The sequence below is a fragment of the Leopardus geoffroyi genome, chromosome D1 (genome assembly GCF_018350155.1).
Source record: "Leopardus geoffroyi isolate Oge1 chromosome D1, O.geoffroyi_Oge1_pat1.0, whole genome shotgun sequence".
Taxonomy (NCBI): domain Eukaryota; kingdom Metazoa; phylum Chordata; class Mammalia; order Carnivora; family Felidae; genus Leopardus; species Leopardus geoffroyi.
Genome location: NC_059329.1, coordinates 10,679,593 through 10,703,835, shown reverse-complemented (window position 1 = coordinate 10,703,835; position 24,243 = coordinate 10,679,593). Strand labels below are relative to the sequence as shown.

The 24,243-nt window shown below is 46.2% G+C and overlaps 1 long non-coding RNA gene across 1 annotated transcript in view; it reads left to right on the top strand.

The window, feature by feature from the left end:
• Nucleotides 1-24,243, top strand: part of LOC123600667 — a 42,334-nt gene that overhangs the window by 6,193 nt on the left and 11,898 nt on the right. Inside the window, exons 2-3 of the long non-coding RNA XR_006713730.1 lie at nt 13,966-14,075; nt 14,237-14,368. This is a non-coding gene — a long non-coding RNA (uncharacterized LOC123600667). The remainder of the gene's footprint in view (nt 1-13,965; nt 14,076-14,236; nt 14,369-24,243) is intronic.

Here is a 24,243-nt window from a genome sequence, read left to right as displayed (position 1 = left end):
TTTTGCTCTCCTGAGTACCTCTTCCCACCTCTTCTCTTTTTCTCTGGGACCTAAAATCATGAGGCTTAAATCTCAGACTCAATTCTTCCATGTACTGGCTTTGCGACCTTGGATAAGTCTCTTAACCTTTCCGATTTTAGTTTTCTCATGAGGATGAAAGGCACAGACACACCACCTTGGAAGTTTTGTGAGGATGAGACGCTGGCTGTGTGAAAGAGCTTTCTCCACAGAATTTGCATAGTTGCTATGCAAATGGCATTCAGGCCATGGAAAAGGATCCAGAAAGTGCTCATTGTCCTCACAACAGCTGGAGCCAGCATCACAGACTGGCTTTATGGCGTAAAAGCTCACATCTGCCACACACACTAGCATGTTAAACTCTCACTCTTCTCCCGTCAGCTTCCCTGAGTGTGCTTCCATCGTTTCCTTACAATACTGATCTGCTTCACACCTCTCATCCCCCAGTCCACGTGCAAGTGCTCCTGTACACACCCAGGTCTGGGGGCCTCCATGAGTACGCAGGGATGGAGGGGAGGGGGCTTGAGAGGCCTTTCTGAGAAGCTGCAATCTTGGTTGGACTTACTCTCCCTCAGTGGTCATATTTGGGCTGGGGTGACACCACTATCCTAATCTTATACCACAATGGAATTTTGAATCTTTGGAATTAGTAACTGAACTTTTTTGTAATAGACGGGAGGAAAGAGAGACTCACTGAAGGGAAATTTTGTCAGAGACAACACACTTGGGTTTTCATAAGTCTGGGTGCATTTCTTAGGCTGGGTTCCTCAGTAGCAGATCCTGAGACGGGTTATTTTTCAAGTGATTTATTAAGGAAAGCCTCTCAGGAGAAAGTGAGGTGAGGGAAGCAGGACAAGGAAGACAGAAAAGCCACCAAGTGTGTGAATTCAGGCAGAGTCCCTGGACAGTGACTTTAGCCTGGCCCTAGAGAGCATCTCTGGGTGTAAATGATGCCTCAAAGTTTGTCAGGACCAGAGATAAGAAAGCTGAGTATAAGTACCCCCAGCCAAAGACTAAAGGGCAGGAGGTAGTGTGTGGGGGCTACTAACCTGCCACGCACTGCCAGCTGTCCACAACTATGGGTATGCAGCCACAAGGCCTGCCTCAGGGAGAGTCAGGGATGGCAAAAATAAAGCAGAAAGTCACAGAAGCAGGGGGAGGAATGCGTGTAAATGGTAGGAAGGATCCCTGGGCATCTGGGTAAGCCCAATACTGACAGTATCTACCTTATATTGATTCCCTTTATGGGTATTTTCCTTTATTTCCCCCCATAGTTCCTGGGCCATAAGCAAACACCCTAAAAATAATTCTCTCATTCATTACTGGTGGACATGTAAATTGCCAAAACCACTTTGGGAGACAGTTTGGCATCCTCTCCTAAATTCAAAAAGCCCATGTCCTACTAACTCCCCACCTAGTTACAAGCTCTTTCTCATTTAGGAGCAGTCATGTTCCAGGGCACAATATCCCGGATGTGGACACCAACCACATACCCATCAACAGTAACACAGATATATATATCTATATATATCTATATATCTATATAGATATATAGATATATATAACATAATATCTACACAATGGAATATTGTAGAGCAATGAAAATAAACTACAGATTTACACAAATGCATGTCTCAATCTCGAATAAATGTTGACTGTATAAGACACTACAACACAAAACCACACGAGATTTTGTTCCTATAAGGTTAAAAATAAGCAAAAATAAACTATAATACTTACAGTTGGATGTGTAGACCATAAAACCCTAAAACAAAACAAAGGAATGATTACCACAAAAGGCAAGATACTGGTTATTTTTTGGAAGTGGGGGTTAGAGGGAGAAGTTACTGAGGGGGGTAGGATTCAGGGATTCTAGGGGGCTGGGGACCTTCTATATCTTGACCTGCAAATTGTTACAGTAAAGTTTGCTTTGTGATAAATCATCAAGATGCAAGCATCTCTTTTATATACTTTCCTGAATATGTGTATACTCCATAATCAAAAAGAAACTACTTTTTAAAACAAGTTTTAATTTCCTTTCCTTTTCTGCTTTTTCTTCCACTTTGTAATTGCAGCAAAATAAACAACATAAAACTTTACTTTTAACAATTTTTAAATGTACATTTAATTCAGTGGCATTGAGTCCATTCATAATGCTGTGCAACCATTGCAACCATCCATTTCCACAACTTTTTCATCATCCCAAATAGAAACTCTGCAGTCATGATGCTGTAATTCCCATTCTCCCCTCTTTCCAGCACTAGTAATCTCTATTCTACATTCTGTCTTTATGAATTTGCCAATTCATTGGTCTTTTTGGGTCTGAATTACTTCATTTTGCATAATGTCTTCAAGGCTTACCCATGTTATAGCATGTATCACAATTTCATTCCTTTTTATGACTGAATAATGCTCCATTGAATGCATATACCACACTTTGTTTATCCATGCTGATGGACACTTGTGTGGTTCCCACCTTTTGGCAGTTGTGAACAGCACAGCCATCAACAAGGGTGTGCAAATATCTGTTTGGTTCCCTGCTTTCAATTCTTTTGAGGGCAAGCCCAGGAGTGGAATGGTTGGATCTGCTTCTGTTTTGTTTTGTTTTGAAGTTTTTGAGAGAGTGAGAGAGTACATGTGCAAGTGGGGTAGGGGCAGACAGAGAGGGAGAGAGAATTCCAAGCAGGTTCCACACTGTCAGTGCAGAGCTCGACGTGGGGTTCAAACTCACAAACCATGAGATCATGACCTGAGCCGAAATCAAGAGCCAGACGCTTAACCGACTGAGCCACCCAGGTGCAACACCCACCTTCTGCTTTTTAAACCAAAGGTATGGGTCTCTCCTCTTCCCAAGAATTTTTGCATGAATCCCAGCCAATGAGAGGGCTGACTATTGGAGGGCGGGGTGAGGCAAGGAAGTGAGAGATGCTCCTAGCTTCTGTCACTCATGACTGAAGCAAGAGGCGATGGAGGCCAGGATCCCTGGGTTCTGTGCCAGCTCTACCAGCCATGACCCAGCATGCCTCTTGCCCCCTGCGCCTAGTGACCCCATGACTCCATGGGAACAATATCTCCCTTGTCGGTAGGAAGAGAATAAGCAAGGATGAGCGGGAGATGTCAGAGACTTTAAAGAAGCATCTTGACATTGATTAAAAACAAAACAGGGTGAGTTACGCAATGACAGACAAACTCATACTGTGGTCCTCTCTGGCTAAATGGGGGTGAGGACAGCGGAAGGGAAAGGTGCAGGAAGACAGGGAAGGTGGATGCTGGAGAAATGGAAGAAAGGATTGAAGAGAAGACAATGAAAGCAGTGGGGAAGGAAGGCTATTTTCCAGAGGCAAAGGCCTGGAGCTGGTATCCCTGAGCAGTGGCCTCTAGAGCTGCCGCCGGAATTCCAGAGGAAAAATAACAGCCCGTCACTCTCGGTGACTGGCATGCCACTTTATGGGGCCTGAAGGCAAAAACGCGGCAACACTGACAGAAACAGGTGTCTGTAAACAGGGAGACAGAGCAGTCCTCAGCCTGATCCACCTGAAGCACATCCCCACCTAATATATTATTGACAAGGCTGACTTTTATCAAGACCTTCTGGCCTCCTGTGTAATAAATGTGTATCTCCCACTCTTTATCACCCATTACCTTATTAAAATAATCATCTTAATTTCATTGTTAAAGTGATTAATAGGGCAAGTGTTAAAGGAAATTAATCCTCAAAAGGAAGAATAACTATAGCCGAAAACTAACTCCTCTGAATTTGTCTGGTGGTAAAGTTCAGGATTTTGTAGTTAATGAGCCTTAGAGAGTTAAATATAGAAGAGTGCAGGAGAGTCTGGTGAGAGATGGAGAACAGAGAGCTGGCAGAAGCTGAGGTTGGAGGAGAGCATGGTTCACACCTCTGTGTCCACTCACTATGAGCTGAGAGGAGACTGTACCTCCTGGCCTCTCGCACCTGCAGCGCTCATGGTGGTGCCTGCCCCTTGTGCGGTCCCCAGGGATTCAGAGCCCAGCCCAGCGCAGGGCTCAGTATGAACCAGTGGCAAGGAGATGTAGGGGCTGAGGGGAGTCCTAGACTGAGGCTGAGCTACTTGAAATAGAGTCAGAAACAGCCAGCAACAGGCTGCTGCCATATTCCCCCCCTTCTGAGTTGGGTGAGATAAGATCAGCATCCCATTCCTTTCCTCCTCTGTCCTACCTGCACTTTCCACCCTGGGGTCCCTGCAGTCTTTAGCTCTCCTGTTCCACTGACCAGGCAGCTGGATCTCCAGGGAAGAACTGAGAGCAGGTGCCTAGGGGGCTGGAGAGGGGGAATTATGGTTCCCTTTGACAATTCCTTCACTTGTGCATTCAATCATTCATCTCATGTTTATTAAGCTGCTGTGATATAGCACTTCTACTTTAAAAGCTGGGCATAGAAAGAAAGGCTTGGCCCTTTAACTCAAAGTTTCCAGTCTGTTGGAGACAAAAGACATATGCAAACAGATAATTACCAGACATGCATTGCTTGTTTAATGCTCCCTTAGAGATGTGTGTGTGTGTGTGTGTGTGTGCGTGTGTGTATGAGTGTATATAGTAGCATTCCAATACTCAGCTGTTAAATATATAGATCTTTTATATTCTGAAAGAGTTCTCATAGGCTCTCAACCAATGAAAACTTCTCAAGAACTTTCTGTGGGTCTTGGCTGATCAGTACACCGCAAACACCCTCCACCAAACAAATGCTGGTGTACTTGGTTTTGATGTTCTCCCAGCCTGTTACTGCGTGTCCCTGTCAACAGCAGTGATACTGACTGGCTAACCAAAGGGGTACGAGATAGCGGTGGTTCTGCTGCAGTGAAACCAGAACATACAGGCAGGATGTTACAAATTGAGTTCTCCTGTCATTCAAGGTATGTTCCAGGAAGTGGGGGAGGAAGCACAGAGTAAAAAGCAGGCAATTAGGGAGCATAAAGACCTTTGACATTAATAATGACATCATAAATGTCAGTACAGCCTGGTCGGGGGAGGAGCAGTGGTCAACGATCGTATGCAAGCATTTGCAAGAAGCTTTGGTCCGAGACAGGGGACATGAGGAGAATGGAAGAGCACTGTGTCCCTGGATACCCGCTCCACAGAGACAATGCCAGGGGGGCACTTGCAATGCTGTCGGGCAGTCCGAGGCAACAAGGTTGGGCCCTGGCCACAGTCTGCTCTGCATGTCTGATGCAGGCAGAGAGAGGCCTCTGGAAGTCTGGGAGTTCAATGTCCACTCATTTCTGACATCCTTAGGCTTCTGTGTAACTAATCCCATAGATTACTAAGATACAAAATCACCACTGTGATATCAATAATATAGAACACTCTACTAAGGTTTGTCTTTATTTAAACATTCTCTTTGAAATATGGGTACAGAAGTAATGAAACATGAGGATCAAAGTGGGAAAAAAATCTGTGTTTGATAGGTTGAAATTCTATCAATATCAGTTCAAAATTAAATCTATATTCATCACCGAAAGACTGAAATGGCATAAAAATTCATGATCATTTTGAAAGTTGTTCGTTTTTATATGCAAAAACATTATTCAGAGCCTTCAAAGGGTTAAATGAAAAGGAACTAGAAAGTGTCTTGGCTCAATAACTTCGGGAAGAATTTTTTATCCTTTTTGAACATAGAAATATTTGTAAAAATTTAAATAGTAATATAAGCTGAAGACAGAGATTAGATGATATCATAATTCCTATCTTTTGCAGAATTGTTTGGAGTATTAGCATTCATAACACTAAACAAAATAACCATTAGGGTCTGTATTTACTGCTTCGTTTGTAAATGCCATTTAGATCATGAGTCTTTCCTATTTGCAAATTCTTCATATTTGAGAGGTTGAATTAAGAGTAATATGTCAATCTCAGGATTCTGTGAAGAGAAAAACCTCAAAAATCATGTGCAACAACGTCCATGATAAACTGTCTTATGTCAAGGCATAATAAAAAATATGTATATGAAAGAAAAAAACCCAAAGCAGAACCCAAATATCCTGGTCTACTGATCTCTGTTGGAAATGAGCATCCATCCACCAGAGGTCAGGGCCTGTAACAGGATCATAGGGCTGATTGTTCTCAACTCTAACACCAAACTTCTGAAAATTTAACCACTAACATTTTTAATTAAGCAATTGTAATAATAATCATTTGGCATAATATTTCAGATTTATTCCTGAATTCTGGAAGGTCATTTTATGATGATTGATTTTAGCATTCGGTGTTTGGCCAAGATATGAATGTAGCTAGTGTTCACCTATTTGGTGTGATAGATGCTCTACTAGACGTGGTGATAACATGACTGAAGTCATGCCTGAGTGTCTATAAAAATTAGGGAAGGCTACACATAGAAGCCAAAACAGAGACTGGAAGGATGAATTCCAAGTTTGCCCAGAGAATGAGAACGAGATAAGATAGGGTATTCTAGGAAGAGGGAACAGTTAAAACACGTCTTGAATGTCTTTTGAATGCCAGGGGCCACTTTGGTGTTTCCTACACATGTTATTTCCTTAACCAATAGGATGAAGCAGGTACTCTTTGATCTTTTTTGCAAAGGAGCAGAGGCTCAGAGAGGGGAAGTAACTGCTCTCTGTAACCTGGAGAGTGGCTCCAGAAGAGACTCCCAGCCTCATAAGACTTCTCTGGAAAACTGTCCATATCCCTGTGTCCCCAGCTCTCTCACTGCTTCAGGTAGGGTGAGGGCTTGCCCTGGGCCTGCCCTGATTCTTTCCAGGCGGTGCCCATGGCCTTATGCCTCATCAGTGACCTTATTCCTATCCCTGGCCTTATTTCTTACCTGTTGCCTTATTTCTAATGTCACACACATCCATTCTCCCCAATGATGCCATTTTCATATTCCAGACAGGCCTGGGCAGAGGTGCCTCAGGCACCAACCAGAGCCCTCGGTTTCCTTTGTGGCCCAGCAGGTCATCCTGTAGAGCCCTCTTCTAATGGCCTGATTCTCTTCAGACGCTTTTCCTTCTTCTTTGGTTTCCCTTTCTTCTCTTTCATCTCTTCTGGGGAAGGCCCGCTGCCTGGCATGGCTATTGTGCTTGGAAATGAGCCTCCTGGGCTGGTGAATAAATTGCGTTTTATTCCTCCCTGTCACTTCTGGCTGGGGAAGCACTGGGAGATGAAAGCTGAGACGTCAAAAGCACTTCCTTTGACCCAGGGAGGCATTTCTCATTTCCGAGCCCTCGGGCTGCACTGAGCCCCCACATCGGTGGCACTGGCAGGAGCTGAGCCTCGTCCAAACCCAGGGGTCTTCTGGGCCTCCTGGGCTGAGCATCTGGATGTCACTGTCTTCACTAAATCAGCAGAGGGGGCAGGGCTCACTTCTCAGCAAAGCAGAAGCATCACTGATGGAGGTGGCTCCTCAAAGGGACAAGCAGGTCCCCTATGTGGAGTGACTGAAAGTTGGATTTGTACTGTCATATCAAACCGCATGCAGAGATGCTCTCCTGTGGGCCAGGTCCCACTTCTCTCCTCCCCTGCGCTACCCAACACTTATCGCCGGGCTCCTTGTTGAGCAATATCTCTTGTTAAGACTCATAATCTATCTCTTCATTCTCAGGTGAGCATGGATGAAGGTGGGAGATGGGAGAAATCAGTCACTGATCTAAGCACAGAAACTGGGCTCTGAAGGACAAACAGGTCTCCACTGTCCCTGCAGGAGGAGTGACAAGTCGATGGAGGGGCTGAGACAATGGAGGGACTCCAAGGAGAAAGCTGGCCTCTAAAATAGGGAATGTTCAAACAAAACTGCCAATCCCAATCTGGCAAAGCCACCAGAATCCCTCCCTCAAGTCATCTTCCACCCCATCCAGGAACAGCCTGTGCATGAGGAAATCCTTGATAACTGCACTTCTGAGTATTTCCAGAACATATTAGAGCATTGACTGCAGAGGAAGCCAGGATGTACAGAGGTACACAGTTTGAGGTCAGAAAATTCAAGGATCAAATTCTGGCTTTGCCACTCACAGGCTGAAGGTGGGCAGTCTGGAGGCTCTATCCCAGTCCCTAGGGCCATAAAACAGAGAGAATGGCCTCTACCCCACATGCTGAGAAGGCTGAATGGAATCATCTGTGTAGAGGGTCCACCCAATAGCTAGCACTTGTTGATGGCCAACAAATGGTTATTTTTACTGCTGGCTGGCTATACACACTGAAGAAGGATGTCACCCAATTGAAAGGGCACAGATTTTGGAAACTGAGCTACTGAGCTCAAATTCCACTTCTGTCTCTTGGTAACTGTATGATTCTGGGCAAGTTTCTTACTGCAAGCGTAACCACCAGTTCCGACAGCTACCATTCACAAGGGGCTTATTATGTGCCCAGGGCTCTGGCTATGGTGCTGTCTTCTTATTTCTTACAAAGGGCCAAGTCACCCACTAAAACACTTACCCCTAGAAGCAGCAATGAGATTTGAAATCAGGTTCATGAACTTAGTCCACACTTGTGACCAGTATATCTCCTCACCTAACCATCTGAGCCCCTGTCCCTGCTATGTAAAATAGGGGTGATAACGCCCACCTCCTGGATTTAGGAAGAGAATGATAGAAAGTAATCCATGTATGACTCCCCCAAAACAGGAATCTTCTTACTATCATTGGGCTCAGGAGGCAACATGTAGTATGAATTCCAAGTTGTGGTCACAGTTTCTGGGGGTGGGAAGAGATTTTAAGAGTCATCTGATTCTAGCCTCCTTCAATTCTCATTGCCACAAGTGAAGACCACCAACTGGCTGATTTCTGAGACCTACAAGGACAGAGTGCTCCAGATAATGATCAACATGTCCAACTGGGACTTGAAGATTATACTAGGAAAATTTATGGAGCGTGTCAAGTCCCATGGCTTCCAGTTTTTGTATTCCTTTGCATAGTTCATCGTGGTTGGGGAAAGCCCACATTGCATCTACAGAGATCCTATGGGTCCTCTTCCACTTAAAGACTCGCTCCCTGCCTGTCCTCATGACCCACTGACTGTGGGGCTAATGTCTCCTGGGACATCCCCTCAGCTCCCCTCTCTCCTCAAGGGTCTTCTCTGGGCTGGGACCATTGTTTCTGTTTTGCATATGGGAAAGAGGCCCCTCGGGGAGGAGGGGCCTTTTATCGATGGAACAGAAGGTTGAGGACAGGAGAGGCATGAAGTGTCCTTTCCTCAATGCTTTGCTCTCCCTGGGAAAGACTGGACATGTGTCCACCCTCAGTCCCCTGAAGTTCAGAGGCCTCTGCAGAAGCTGTGTGGAACCTGAGAGCCGTCATACGTCACTTTACGTGATAAATTCACAGAGATGGAAAGAAAAAGTACCCTGAATACTGATGGCTATGCAGCTGTGAGAAGGAAAGTTTCCAGAATTGCAATGAGCAGCCTTGTGCTGAAGTTTTATGTCATTTGCTTTCAATTCCATTTACAGTTATTTCTTGTTTTTATATCATGTTTTATTGAAATCCATTTTTTACTTTAATGCTTTAGGCTCAGTCATGGATCTTTTCTTTCCCCCCTATCTTTTGCCTCTTGAGCACGTGAAGGTTCACATTATGCAAACAGCACAGAGAGGGGTTTTGAAGTATCCTGGGTTTTTGTTCCTTTCTGTATTTCTCAGATTGAGTATTTTTTTGGAAGCAGGCTGGGAACACGGCCATGCAATCCGGGTGTAGTTCAGAACCTGCAGGCAGGCTGGCTTGCCTGGAGTGGGGCCTGCCCCCTCTTGCCTTTGTAACTGGAACTCAGTCCAGTACCACGCTCCAGTTCCATCCTCATGACCAGATGACTGGCTGACCAAAGGAGACAGTACCCTACTTTGGACTGCAGGTGCTTTAGGTAGAAAGAGGGAAGAAACAAAAGTATGGTCTTGGAGGCTCTGAGGCAAACCAGAGCATGTCTGGAAATTAAACTGAACAAGGGATTGGGGTCTGTTCCATTCCTGCTGCCCCCACGTCCGGGCACGTCATGGCCTCTCACTGGAGAGGCTACAGAGCCTCCTACCAGGCTGCCTGCCTCCATCGGCTCTTCCAGCAGAGAAGGACAACCCTGAATGCCACCTCATAGAGCATCTCCCAGCTCTAAGCCTCTGGGTCTCCACCACACCTGACATCCTCAGTGGCATCCATCTCAGGACCTGCTAATGGTTGCCAGGCCAATCAGGACAGGCTCTTCGCTGCTGTTGCCCCTGCCAGGTTCGCTTCCAGCTCCACTCAGATGACCAGTTGTTCTACCATGGGGAAGGGCTTTCCATGTGAGTCTGCCCATCCAGGAAGCTTGTCTGGCCCACTCTGGCTGCTGGTGCTCTTTCTAAACTGTGGCTAGCCATTCACTTTGTCCAGTGTCTCGTATTGATATTAACTTTGACCCGAGTGTCTTGTCTCTTGAAGTTTGCATAGGAGGGTTGTAAATCAATCAGGACTATGAATCCATTTTATGTAATTTGGCCTGCATAATCTGAGGCAACCCAGTCTCTCTGTGCCTCACTTTCCTCATCCAAAACCTGGAGATCATACCAGTACCTAACTCAGAAGGGCATTATGAAAATTAAGTGAGTTATTATATGTAGAGTACTTAGAACAGTGTTTAACACATAGTACATAATATATAAGTGTAAGTTTTTATTATGATTATTTCCAAATAACAGAAATAAACTCAAGGCAGCTTAGCTTTTTAAAGGGTAAATTAGTATTTTAAGGCAGGTTATACAAATCTCTGTAGAACCCAAGGGCACAGATGTATCTGGGCTTCAGGTGGGTGCTGATGTCAGATGGGAGATGGTTATGCCTGGTTATTCTGTGAGTTCATCTTTCTCTGTTTCTTGGTCCTCCAGCAGGAAACATGGCCACTTGCAGTTCCCAAGTCACCTGTCCAGCCACACAGAGAAAGCAAGCTCTCCTTACTAATTTGTAGGGAGAGCCTCTGATAGGCTCAGTTTGGATCAGGGCTCAATCTTTATCCAGTCAGCTCTGTCCAAGAGAGTGTGACCGGGCCATGTCGCCATGTTTCATAAAATGGGTGCAGGGCTTGCAGTTAAGTGTGTGTGTACATATGCAGGCTAGTCATGAACCCATCAGCCTCTTCAAACTGTATCTTCCACAGTGCAGGGGGCTCTTTATACCTCCCCGGCCTCAGTTTACTGTAGCACAGAGTGCCTCACACATAGCTGGTGCTGAGTACAGATTAACTCAAGTCAAAATGTAGCCTCAAAGTACAAGGATTATAGCTCACTGTGTTTGCTCATCAAACTTTGGAATGAGTTAGACAGATTTGCAGAGCTCCCTTGGGCTTGAAATGACTCTCATTGCTGCTGCTTCTTGCCCGCCCCCATCTCCTGCCATGTGCCAAGATACTGGTCAGTGGGAACAGCATCCATGAGGAAAAAGTGCAAGCAGGACTTTGCAGAAATGTGCAGTTACCAACACTCTCTTTGTGTTGAGAGCCAGCAGAGGCTCGTACCGCCCACTCAGCTGGGCTTGACCTCCCTTTTCTCACAATGAATGGTCTATCAGGCCACAGGCACTGGAAACTTTCCTTGAGGCACTGACTGGGTGAGCGTCAGCCTGGGGGGTCTGAGCAACATCCTGACAGAGGTGATGGAAGGCTGCCTGAGCTTAGGTCACTCATAGAAGTGAAATCAGACTCTAGGCAAGAGTGAGGATGGGTCACTTAGGAGAGTATCTCCTTCGTCCTTGACCCCAAACCTCTCAACTGTTCATATCCTCATCAACAGAGAAAATGCACAACAGCTGCCTGCTCCAGTCCTGCTTAGCCTCACCCTGTAGGGCAGTGGTTCCCAAACTTGTCACCCTAGGGCAGTGGTTCCCACACTTGTCACCCCGTAGGGCAGTGGTTCCCAAACTTGACTGAATATTAGAATCATGTGGGGAGCTTTTAAAGATCCTGATTCCCAGGCAGTGCTCTGGAACAATGAAACCAGATTCTCTGGGAGGGGGACCGGGCATGCTTCAATATTTTTAAACCTCCCAGGTGGTTCCAAAATGCAGGCAAGTTTGCAAACCACTATACTACAAGCTCATTTCTTCACATGGTTCTAATACTCAGGTGACTCGAAAACCTGTATCACCAGCCTACACACCTTCTCTCCGTGCCAAGCTTCTTGTTGCTTCAATGTGTTCTCTCTTGCACAACTAATTTACAAGTTCTGAACTTCTGTTTTTTGCCCTGGCATCATCTCCAGCTCTTGAATCCCTTGCCTTCAAACCTTGGTTAATTCACTCACCCCCCTTCTCAGCACCATCATGGCATCCAGACATTTCATTTCCACTGCATTAAATGTGTTTCTGTTGCTTTACAAAAAATATCATTTATTATAAGCTTCTTGAAGGTAGGAGGGACCATGTGTCCTATTTTTGTTTTTATATCTTCCTAGAGTACCTGGTAAAATGTCAACTGCCAGTAAATGTGGTTGCCCCAAGACGGAGGAGAGAGCTGGCCAAGGGTGGTTTAGGCAGAGCCAGTAGGGGCCTCTGAATGTTGGAGAATCTCTTCCCAAACTTTCAGTCTACGAGGGTGATATACCAGTCATGGTAAAGAAAGGTCCCATACTCTTCTGTTTAACAAGAGCCTCTTTGCTATATCCAAGGGTGGGAAGTATTAAAAGAAATCCAGGGAGGTCTCCTGGGAAGGTCTGTGGATACTAGTTACCAAGGGAGGTGCTTAATAGTAGTAGCCACCGATCACTGAGTCCTCAACTTTGTGTCTGGCGCTCTACATACAACTGTTCACAATAATATTATTTTAATGTTTCTGAGCCTCAAAAAGGCTATTTGTAATAAGCTATTTACAATAAGCTATTGTAAAAAGGCCCAAGGTAAATAACAGACCCTAAAGGACTATGTACTTCCCAGTGAGTCAGGTATGTTCCAAAAAAGACTTAGGTATAGAGAGGAGAAGGAGACAGGTGTCTATCTCACTCCCAACCAGCCTTCTTCCTCATATTTGAGGACAGTGGCCTAGGCAATGGTTTGCCCATTACTCCGGGGTCATGTGTATCACTATCCTTTTTTTTTCATGTTTTTTTTAAATTTATTTTTGAGAGAGAGAGAGATAGAGAGCATGAGCAGGGGAGGGGCAGAGAGACAGAGGGAGACACAGAATCTGAAGCAGGCTCTGAGCTGTCAGCATGGCCTGAAAACTCACAAACTGTGAGATCATGACCTGAACTGGTCAGACCTTAACTGACTGAGCCACCCAGTCACCCCATCACTATCCTTTTAATGCCACATTCTTAAGGAGCTTTGAGGAAAGAGAAGTCAAAGATAAAATCTATCTTTATGTGCATATAATGATCATCAATCATCTTCTGATGAGGACTAACTGGTTGCAAGTAACAGAAACCTTGTTTCCTTAAGGAAACAAGGGAAATGTTAGACTGAGGGGTTGCTTCTGGCAGCCAGAGAAAGGAATATAGCTGGGTCCCAGGAAGGGGCTGGGTGCTGCTGGCACTCTCTTCCACCTCTGTATCTCTCTGCTTGCCCCCCTAAGTCTCATCTTGGACCTGCAGACCTGCTTCTTATGCTCCCTGTAAATACTGTACATCATGGTTGCCCTAACCCTGGGCATTTATGTTTGCATGCTATGGTCCTGGCCCCCTGGGAAGTTTAATTTCTCTCTTGACCCCATTTCTAGCTTTGTTGAGAAGAGCGTGCACCTCCCTGCCCATATTAGGTCACATGCCTCTGGATGGGATCCTATCTCATCGGGTTGGTCAGTGGTGTTCTGGAGTGAAATGTGCCCATGTCTCTGGATAAGAATAAAATAATCCAAGAAAGGAGAAAGGAGAGCTGACAGTGATCAGTAAATGGTTAGCATAGCAAAAACTACACTTTATCGATGCAGACGCTAAATCAGGGGTTTTATATTTTTCTCCAATTCTCACAACAATCATCCAAGGTTAGGTATTGTTATTCCCATTTTCCACAGGAGGAAATTGAGGAGATTAGAGATTAGCAAACCCTGGAACACTGATTCTGGTGAATTCAAGCCCTTTTGGAATCTTTTTCTTCTGGAGACAGAGTTGGGCTTTATGTCAGGTATGTTTATTCTTCAGTATTTGCTCCTACTGGCGAAGGATGTGTATGTGTGTGTGCATGTGTGTGCACGCGTGTGTGCATGTCTCTGTGTATCTGCATGCGCTTACTTTTTCCACGGTTGTGTGCGTCCTGAGATTCTGAGAATGCTCATTTCTCAGCAGGGAGAGAATGTTCAGCTGGAGCCTGCCAGCCTGAGTCAGCCTGGAGCCAGAGGCCTGGCAGGAGTGGACAAAGATGGTCTTTATCCACCAGGAATGCAGTGACCTCACTATGGCTTTCCTCTGCTGGCTTGGGTTTGTGTTAAGCAGAGGGAGGGAGATTTGGGTTGGGGCTCAGTGCTGCCTGTTCATGTACCCTCCAATCCCTTTTCCTTCCCTCATCAACCACTGTGGATAGAAGCCAGGAGCTCTGGTTTCATTGCTATTAGGCTAAAATGGAGACCGGGCTGGAGCTGAGGTTGTGGCAGACAGTGGAGCAGGGACCATGGAGTAGAAAGATCAAGGATCAAAGACCAAGGATCAAGGGTTCAGGAATGAGGAGGCCTGGTTTCCACCTGTTTTTTTTTGTTTGTTTGTTTGTTTGTTTGTTTTGGTGGCTGTGATATTCTATTCAGATCATGCTACCACTTGAGATTTCAGTTTCCCTCATCAGGGACATGAAGGGCCAGATGATCTTTAGTGAGGCAGCCGTGTAAGTCAACCGTCTGATCTGTGACAGCTCTTGCCCTTTCTCCTTGTCCTTCAAGGACAAGGCTAGTCCTCCAGGCTAGGACTGGAAAGAGTAAAGCAGGTGGGAACCATAGTCTTCAGGCATGTGAAGGGCACAGGTATGAAGAATGACATCCTGAGTATGGCTTTAGACTGGAGATGGAGGGGTTTAGGTAGGCTGTGGGTGAGATCAAATTTTTTTGACAAGGAGAACTGGGAAGTCACAGACGGCCTATGTTGCTCATGTTCATCTTTGGATCTTAGCTTCCTCAGCTGTAAAAAGAAACTGCCCAACTAGATGGTTTCCAAGGATTCTCTTGGCTCTGACATGCTACAGATGACTCAAGGAGTCAGAGGACTCCCAAGCTTTAGAAATTCTCCCCCTGATTTTGCTCTATGTTTGTTTTGAACACACCTGTTTTCTAGCCCATAATGGCCCAATTGTTATGGCAAGGGAAAGAATACTTGTGTTTTGTGTGGGGGGTGATGGGGGTAGAGTGTGGGGGGCAGAGAGAGAGAGAGAGGGAGGCAGGGAGGGAGAGAGAATGGATAGATGGTGGGAGGAAGACATGAGAATGAGTTCTCAGGGCCTCCAGGAATCTGTCATGCTTTCATTGGCTCTCATAAACCAAAGCCATCAACCCTTCCACACACAACACAAGTCTGGGTAATAAACTAGAAATGATGGTCTCAATTGTTTAAATCCTTCATATTTCAGGCCACAATCACCCCATTTGACCCCGGTTGTTTGACACAGATGACGGCTTAGGGACCTGGCAGCCGGTTCCTGCTGAATCTCCTTGCGGGCTGGGGACACCCAGCCTCAGGGGTTCATGCTGATAGTGACCCCTCCCCCTGGTGGTGTCATGGCACAGCCAGTGCCTCCTCATCTTAATCCTTCTTTGTGCAGCTAATTTAAAAAGTGTCAGAGCTTTCGACACAGAACCAATGGTAAATTGCATTTGTCACAAATGACAGGGCAGATCTGTAAGGGGTGGCCTCTTCTCATGGGAGTAGTTACTATTTGGACACTACCCTGCAAGTGGACTAAAACCCTGACATTTCATTGGGGATACCTTTTCTTCATACTTGGTAAAAGGTACTTTTATTAGGACACTCAAAGGGAATAGTTAAGAAGAATTGAACTCTTACATTTGAATAGAAACTGTGCACAGACAGAGCTTCAACAGAGCCAATTACAGAGAATATTCAGATATAATGGCCCCATAGGGCTGGTGTTAATGACTAATCGCTCTAAGGATGGGGGTGTGGGGAGAAGAAGAGGTAGGGACTATCCCTGACCTGTCCTGATCTCTTCCCCTTCCCCTGATTCTGAGTCTGTTGTCCCATCATGTTCTCTGTACCTCAGTCTAGCATCCACCAGAAAGGCCTCTTTTGGGCATTAGGATGATGGCAGAGTGTGGGGATTTCCCAGAGTCTGTCTGCAGCTGCTCAGTATTGAATACATATAAGATAACTGCTCTGGCCAAATAGAATCCATCAATCATATCACTTTCCTCTTTCACCTTCAATTTCCATCCCTAATTGTTAGTACACAGACCTCCACACCGCAGGCTCCTAGAACAGACAGCTCCGAAATTAAAGGCCTCTGAAAAACCTTTTTTGCTTACAATGTCCTCTTTGGTGGTGGGGGGGGTTTCAGGGTCTCCCTAAGGGTTGGTTTGGGCTCTGTCCACCTTCTGAGTTTAATGACATACGTCAAAGATGTCCCGTGGTATTCAAAAGCCCCTTCCCCCATGTTTTCTCTCTCTCCCCTTCAATCAGTTCTATTGTCTCCCCCCCCACCATCCCATCTGCCCCACCCCCATCTGCAGTGGTTGAATTAAAAAGCTGCCCCTTATAGCAAATTCTACTTTACCAACACTTTACTGTTTATGTGTTCTTCATTTCAACTGTGTGAAAGAGTTTACCATGAAATGCTGTGAGACTCTACTTCACTTATTTATAAAACTAACTGTCGGGGCAAGACAAACTATACACAGGAAATTTAAAATTGTCTTAGGTTTGGTGAGACAGTTACATGGGTTAAGATTGCTTATTTCTGACTCTTACCAACATCCTAGAACTCCCAAATCAAACAAGTCTGGAGGGATGAGGCATCATGGCTCTGGCTAAGTTTACACAAGGCAAGGAGAGCTCTTGGCTGCTGTAATTATGCCCTCATCACCTACCTCCACTGGCCTCTGGCTTTCTCCACCAGATACTAACCACTGTGGCATCTGAGAGGACTCTCATTTCAGTTCTTCGTTACCACATAGCTGTGACCACCAGCTCCCTAGCCAGTTATGCCTCTTCCAGGAGAGCTTAACTGATCAATAATTCTGTTTGAAACCTACCAGGTCACTTCAGCAAATGGACCCTTTTCTCCTCATTGGTATTTCCATTTTCTTCTTGTTTTGCTATGGATGAGAATGTCGCGTGGATGAAGGATGCCAGTGTGGGTTTGGAGAATGTTAACCTGACAATGGGTCAGAACATGAGCGACAGGGGATAATAGTAGGAAAAACATTTGGGAAATTTTTTGAGCACAATAAACATAAAAGCTAGACAAGAAAGAAAAGAAAAAGAAAGGTGACAAGTCATGTTAGAAAAAAAAAAAATTATAGACAAGTATTGATTCAGCCAAGGCTAAGAAACCTCGGTGAGCAATTGACAGTGTCTGGTACTTGGAAAAGAGGTTTTGTTCTGACCACTTATGGTCTTTGATAAAAGGAGATTCTAGTCACCCTGCAATTGGGGCTTGTGCTGGTTCTCTCTGGAAATAACTCTGCTTCCTGAGGAAGGATGTGGGGAAGGCTTATTGAGAGATCATCTGATTGGAGGCAGGGGATGTCCTGGGAGAGGGGATGATGTTGGATAAATGAAAAGCAATTTCATGTCCAGTGGATGAAATGAAAAAATCTAGATTCTGAATCTATGATACATACTGACAATTTCCTTATCAATATGTATTATGGCAATCCTCATTGTAGTGAAGTTATTTCAAGTTAGCATGTAGGTCCCCTCTTCTAGGAAGCCTTCCCTCATCTCCTCTTGTCTTATTGTTTTTAAAATCCTATTTCTGTAACTAGGGTGGCCAGATGTCCCAGTTTGCCCAGAATGTTACCAGTTTGAACATGCAGCCCTCACATAATCATTAATAGCACATTCTCCTGAATATCTTGGTTTGGACAATAAATGGTATGGGTCAGCTTCTCATATCTAACACTCTCAACTTCTCCATATCCTAGCACTAGTTCATCTGCATAATATCTGATTTTCTTAAATCCTTCATTAGACTTCACAGTCTTTGAGGGCAGGCTCCTTTCCTGTCTTGGTCACTGTTGGATCCTCAATATCTAGTACAGAGCCAGGCATACTGTTAATGCCCCCAAAATGTTTACTAGGTAGATGGATAAATGCCCATAATCTAACTCAGATTCCCAGGGCTTGCCTAGCTGGAAATGCTTCATCAATTGTTCTGAGCAAGACAGAAGTCACACAGAGAAGAAAGGAATGGTCCCCATCCCCACTGTTAGGTAAACTGGTTTGTAGCCATTGGCCACGTCCAGTTCCTTCTGCCATCTGGATGTGGTCTGGGTAGCCAGCCCAAGTTACTGTCCTGTGCAGTCCCTGTTGTGTCTCAGAGCCATTGTGGACTCCTGTCTGCATGGATTACTCCCTGGAAGTGATGCTGTCCTAGGAGGCAAGCAGCTGGAGAACAAGCAGGGGGGCAATGATGACAGAAAGCAGCTCTGCCACTCGATGATGGCTCTGTGATCTTGGTCACAGCCCTTTACCTCTCTGGCCTTGCAAGAAAAATGTGCCTTCCAGCTATAGCCCTCTCTGATTCAGTGACTGTCCTGGGATTCACACATAAACAGGAACCATGGGCTGTGAGCCAGGATAATAATAAAATGGGCTGCTTGTCAGCATTTCTGCAGAGAGGGGGAGATTGCCTCTGAGTTCTCCACCTTAGTTTCCTCTCCCAGCCTAGCCCACCCAGGGCTTAGTGCTCAGACCCCTTAAACAGCCCCCAAAGCTCTGCCTGGCAGGGCTTCTTGCTCAGCAGGGCCCTTCCCACAGTCCTCCACTCTCCCCTCAGACCCCACTGGTTAATCCTCAGGCCTTGGCTCTCCTGCTCTGTGAAGGGCCTGGCAAACGTGGAAACATTCAGGAGTGCACGTTCCCAGGTAACCAGCTGGCCTAGAATGGAGCACCTGGGAGAAAATTCCGAACTGTGGCTGACAAAGAAGGCAAAGGGTGAATTAGAGATGTGAGGTAAAGCCGAGAATAGGGAAAGAGTGTCATGAGATCAGAAGCCAGGAGTATTCGCTACAGTCTGGGAAGCAGAAAGCAAAGCTGGTAAAGGTTGAGAGAGCAGCCTGAATGCTGTGAATCAGGGAAATACATGAGTGAGATGTTTCTATGGGGCTGTGGGCAAGTGGGAGCCCCAGCTGATGAGAAGGACTGGAACATGGCTAATAAGGCTTCCCATGGTACCACAGTTGGGGTTATTTCCAAATTCACAGAAGATTCCTGGAGATGCAATACTTTCGCTGAGAGTGCTAATTCTCAAATGATAGAATCTCAGATGGTGTGGCAGGACCAGAGGGGGAGATACTTGGAGCCACTGAAACTGGATCAGAAAGCTACCTTCTCCTAAGGTGTGAGCTCCTAAGATAAAGAGGTATCCGGGGGAACTGCTGAATAAGATGGGTGAAAGACTGAACAGCTTCTCCATCCTGCAATATTACTTGGATGCTGAGGACAAGCTCAGGGAAGCTGAGGGAAATGGAAGGTCTAGATTTATAATTGTGAAAGCACCCCTAGTAGCAGAGAAGGGGACAGAGGTGCCCCCAGATTCTGGGACATGCTTTGAAGTGGTTCCTTAAGGAATCAGAGATTCTGGTGGTATCTTCCTACTTGGAGTTGATGGGCTGCTACTCAGACCCCGTGAAACTGAGGGTGGAGGATGCTTCCGAAAGAGGGACCCCGCCTCTCTGCTCCGTGCACACCTTAGAGACAACACAGTCCCTGGGAACTTGCTGAGGAGCCAGGGAAGCCGGGGGTGGCTTCCTCCCTCTACCTCTCAATCCTGGAGTTTTAGAGTCTCCCTGACAGTGTGGCACCATGTTAGATAACAGCGGCACAGCTAATTTGTTAATCTGCCAGAACCGCATCCAACACCCTTTTGTTCACTGACACCACGGTAATAGGAAGGCACTAGCCCGGCCACTGTTTGCCTGCTGAAACTAAGCCACAGCGCTCTCTGCATAATTCATTTGTGCATGAAATGGAAGCTTAATAGCATAAGTAAAGCACTAAGCAGAAATTGGCAGTAAATGTCTTTTTTAAGTCTTAAAGATAGACTCTACTTCACTCATAAAGCCCAATTTGGTATTACTTAATGGCATAAAACACTTTTCTCTGAAGCCATACTTACTGGGCGATTTTAGGTGCCCCCTACCTTTCCCGGCCGCTGCCTGCTATGATGGCCCATCAGCCTGTTGCTCCTGTCTGCCTACACAGATGTCTCCTTCTATGTGGCACTGAGCCAGGCATCCTATACTCGCAGGACCCCAGTGCCTCCTCCAGGGCTCACTCCAGCACCAAAGGCTAGAGTCACCCAAGGGCCAGGACAGCCAGGCCTGGAGCTTCGAGCATGCTGGTTACAGAGACAAGGGACTGGCGGCTCTGGGTGAGCATGCAGGAGTATTAATGGCCAGGGCAAGCAGGATATGAGTTGGAGGAGTTGGGCTCCTGTTCTTCCAGAACTGGGAATGGCTCTGGTGAAATCGCTTCTCAACAGGAGTCTCAGGCTGATCTGAGTCTGCTCAGAGCTTGCTAAGTGCTCATAGGAGTCAGGACTCTAGAAGAAAGGACCTCCTACTTCGTGGGTCTCTTTCTGGTTTTCTATTGCTACACAGAAAATTGCCCTAAACATACTGACTTCAAACAACCATTTTACTTAACCTGGCAATTGTATGGCTTGGGACTTCTGGAATTCCGCACCTTGTGGGTATCATGTGGGGCAGGACCCATGTCTAAGATGGCTTCCTTACTCCCGTGGCTGGTGCCTCCTGACAACCTGGCCTCTGTCTCTACACAGCGCATTTCATCCTCCAAGACCTCTGCACATGGCTTTGGCTTTTCACTGCATGGCTTTCAAGACTGGTCCCCTTGAGGGGAGGTTCAAAAGTGATCATTCAGAGAGGCACAGCAGAGAGCTGCAAAGCAACTCTGACTCAGCTGAAGCCCCTGACATCATGTGTGTTCCATTCTATTGCTCAAGGAAGTCAGTGAGTCCAGCCAGGTCCAAGGGAGGAGGGGGTATAGACTTCACCTCTGGATGTGCACACAGAGAGGGAGGAAGGCCATCTCGGAGGAAACTACCCCAGTCTCCAAGTCACTCACGTAGGACAAGGCTCCAAGTTCTACTCACTGGTTCTTGCTCACGGAACCAACACATCTCCACATGTGCTAAGATGCATACGGGCACTCCCAAGTACATGTTGTTGAGTAGGTAAACAGTGTTCACTGTGGATGCACACTTCACATGTTTAATGGGTGCTCAGAGAGTTAAATCTTCTTTATATACGGAGAAATATGTTTTGAAATATACTCAAGTACTTCTATGTCAGCGCAATGGACCAAGACTGGAGCGCCATCCTGAAAACCAAAAGACTAGATCACGCAGTGATGTGGCGTCAGGCCCCAGGTGGCGATGCCCTTCCTGATGCTGAGAATCATCAGGTCCCAGGTTTCTCACTAGTTTCTGTTCTCACTAGTTTCTGTTGCTGGTGAGGTAGGGATGAGGGGGAGGAAATTTTGAGTCGTAAGGTGGGGGATGGGAACAGGAACCTGCCCCTAGTTGATGACTCTGGGTGACAACAGGCTCTCCCCTCTGGTTACCCTTTCCTAGGTCACTCTGAGATATAAAAACAAGCAAACACGCAGACATGTCAGAGATCAAGTCCTGTGAGGGTTAACCAGCTAGAGGCCTTCCCGGGTCTACACACAAGTCACAGCCCTTCTGCCAACAAAACTTTTGAACCTTTTCATGCTAGAAGAATGTTCCTTTGTTCTGACCTTGAGCTAGTTCTCAAGCTCCCTGGTAATAACTTGGCCTTGCAAGACACTATGCCTAATTACCTCTAATTTTTCATTCTTCCCCCACTCCCCGCCCTTTTCCTTAGCCATAGTTGGTGGAGAAAGGCAAATCAACCACAGTGCAATGATTGTTTGAGTCATTTCCTCAATTCCTGATTCCTCTGCTGGACTGTAAGCTCCATGGAGGCAGTGGTTTTGTCTGTTATTTTTCGTTTTTACAAAGCAGTGCATTAGAGAGCACAGTATCTGGCACATGGTAACACTCATTAAATTGTTTTGAATCAATGGGTGAGTGAATTTATTCAATAATATGCATTCAGCAGCTATCATATGCCAGGCACTGTGCTGGGTGCCAGGGATCTATTAATGAATAAGACAACATCCCTGCCTTCCAGGAGCTCAGATCACGCCTGTATGGGTCCATTGACATTTCTTGGCTATTTCTTCCTCAGCCCTCAGATCCACGCACTGCTCATAAACTATCTGGCCATATGGGGACCATCTCTCTGGCACAACAGCCCAGATGGTGGCTTTACCAGGCAGGATTATTTAGGGGTGATCTTCTCCCAACCTCCTCCCTTCTTAGCTCTCACTTAATTACCCAGCATGCCTCATAAATAAAGTGGGGGAGGGAGGGATTGCCTTCGCCTTGTGAGCATAAATGTTTTCTAAATGATATTGTTCCTGCAGCTTCTGAGAGCCTCATAAACATGCCTGGCCCTGGATTTATTATGCGACAATAATCCCGCTTAGCCAGCTGGTGAGATTCATAGTTCTGACCCCTTTCCCCAGTGGCCCCCTCTTCCTTGCCTCATGCAAGCGAACAGGAGGCCAAGGGGGAAAGGTTGCAGGGCCTCAGGGACTACAACTTGGGACAGCCTCCCGCAGACTGATGCTTTCAACCAGCTTCGAGTACTCCTGCCTTTCCTCCTTATGTCCACTCCCAGAGCACTTCCAACCAGCCGGCACGGCCGCCTCCCCCCCGGCGCCCTGGCAGTTCTGCAAGTTTCTCCAAGGAGTTCTGTGGCTGCAAGGCAGGCCCAGTGGGAGTGAGGGGGCCATGCACAGCCGTGCCGCTCTCCTCTGTGCGTCTGTCCCTGCAAAGCCTCTTTAAAGGAACCCAGCCCACAGGTGTCCATGCTGGGACTGTTCAGAAGATCACCACAGGCATCAGCAGACAGCTCCAGAATCCTTCAAGTACTTCCTGCCCACTGGGTTTGCAGCATTTCTGCTTTCAAGACCCCCCAACCCCACACTCACTTTGGTTCTGTAATTCAGATTTTCTATCCTGGTATTAGCAGCCCAGTCTAGGCCCAGCTTTCCCAGTGGGCCTGAAAACCTCACTGTGACTTCTGTTTCCTATGATTTAGTTTCAGCAACGAAACGGTGGATAAGAGATCCTGTAAGACAGACCCAGAAGCACCCCCTTGCCCTATTGCCTCCCTGACAGAAGAGGGACCTTGGACTTTGGAGACTGATTACTATGACATTGAGGCCAAGCTGTCATCAGTCCTGGAGTGCACATCCTGTTCTCTGTGTGCGCAAATGAGTGTCAGCCAAATATATCTGAGCCATACTGCTGCAGCCTTAAGGCCTGGTTTCATACAGTGTCACATTAAAAAGAAAAACAAATCTAACTCCAAACGCTGTGAAAAAGCAGTTTAATTTTTTCCCCCTAAAGGTTCTTGAGGAGATGGTAAAGGGGAACATATATCACATCACACAGAGAAAACCATTCTAAAATCCCTGTTTACTAATCCATCTCTACAAGGTCCTACAATATTCAAAAGGAGTAGAGCTGCAATATACAGTTATGCAGGTCGTGCACTGCACAACTCTAGGGGGCACCATTCACATTTGCAGCCATAACAGATACAGGTTTATTATAGCACTTTTCTGGCAGATGGTTCTAACCTGTCTTGAACAAGGGATGGCTTTTTCTGTTTTTTGGTATCCCTCTTTTTCAACTCTTTCCCCTCAAATCTCCAATCTGGGTCGGCCCTCCTGCTTTACTTCCATCATTGCCCTCACTCAGTGCATCATCTCACCCCTCAGACCTTCTCTTTGGAGTGTGGTCCATGGCCTCCCTGGGTCTGAGTTTAATATCAGCCCCTTCTGGGTCTTGACTGTCGTCTATCATCACTATTGCCCAGGAGCAGGTCGGTGGAAACAAAGTTTCCCCCTTATGAAATGACATTGCTCTCTCTCCCTCACCAGAAAGACCCCAGGGGCTGATGTTTTCAAGAAGATTTAAGAATCTAGCAGAGACACAAGAAGACACCTCACTCCTCCAAGAGGGGACCACTTGGTCCCACCTTCTGCCGTCCCTGCAGCCCAGTGTGTACAGC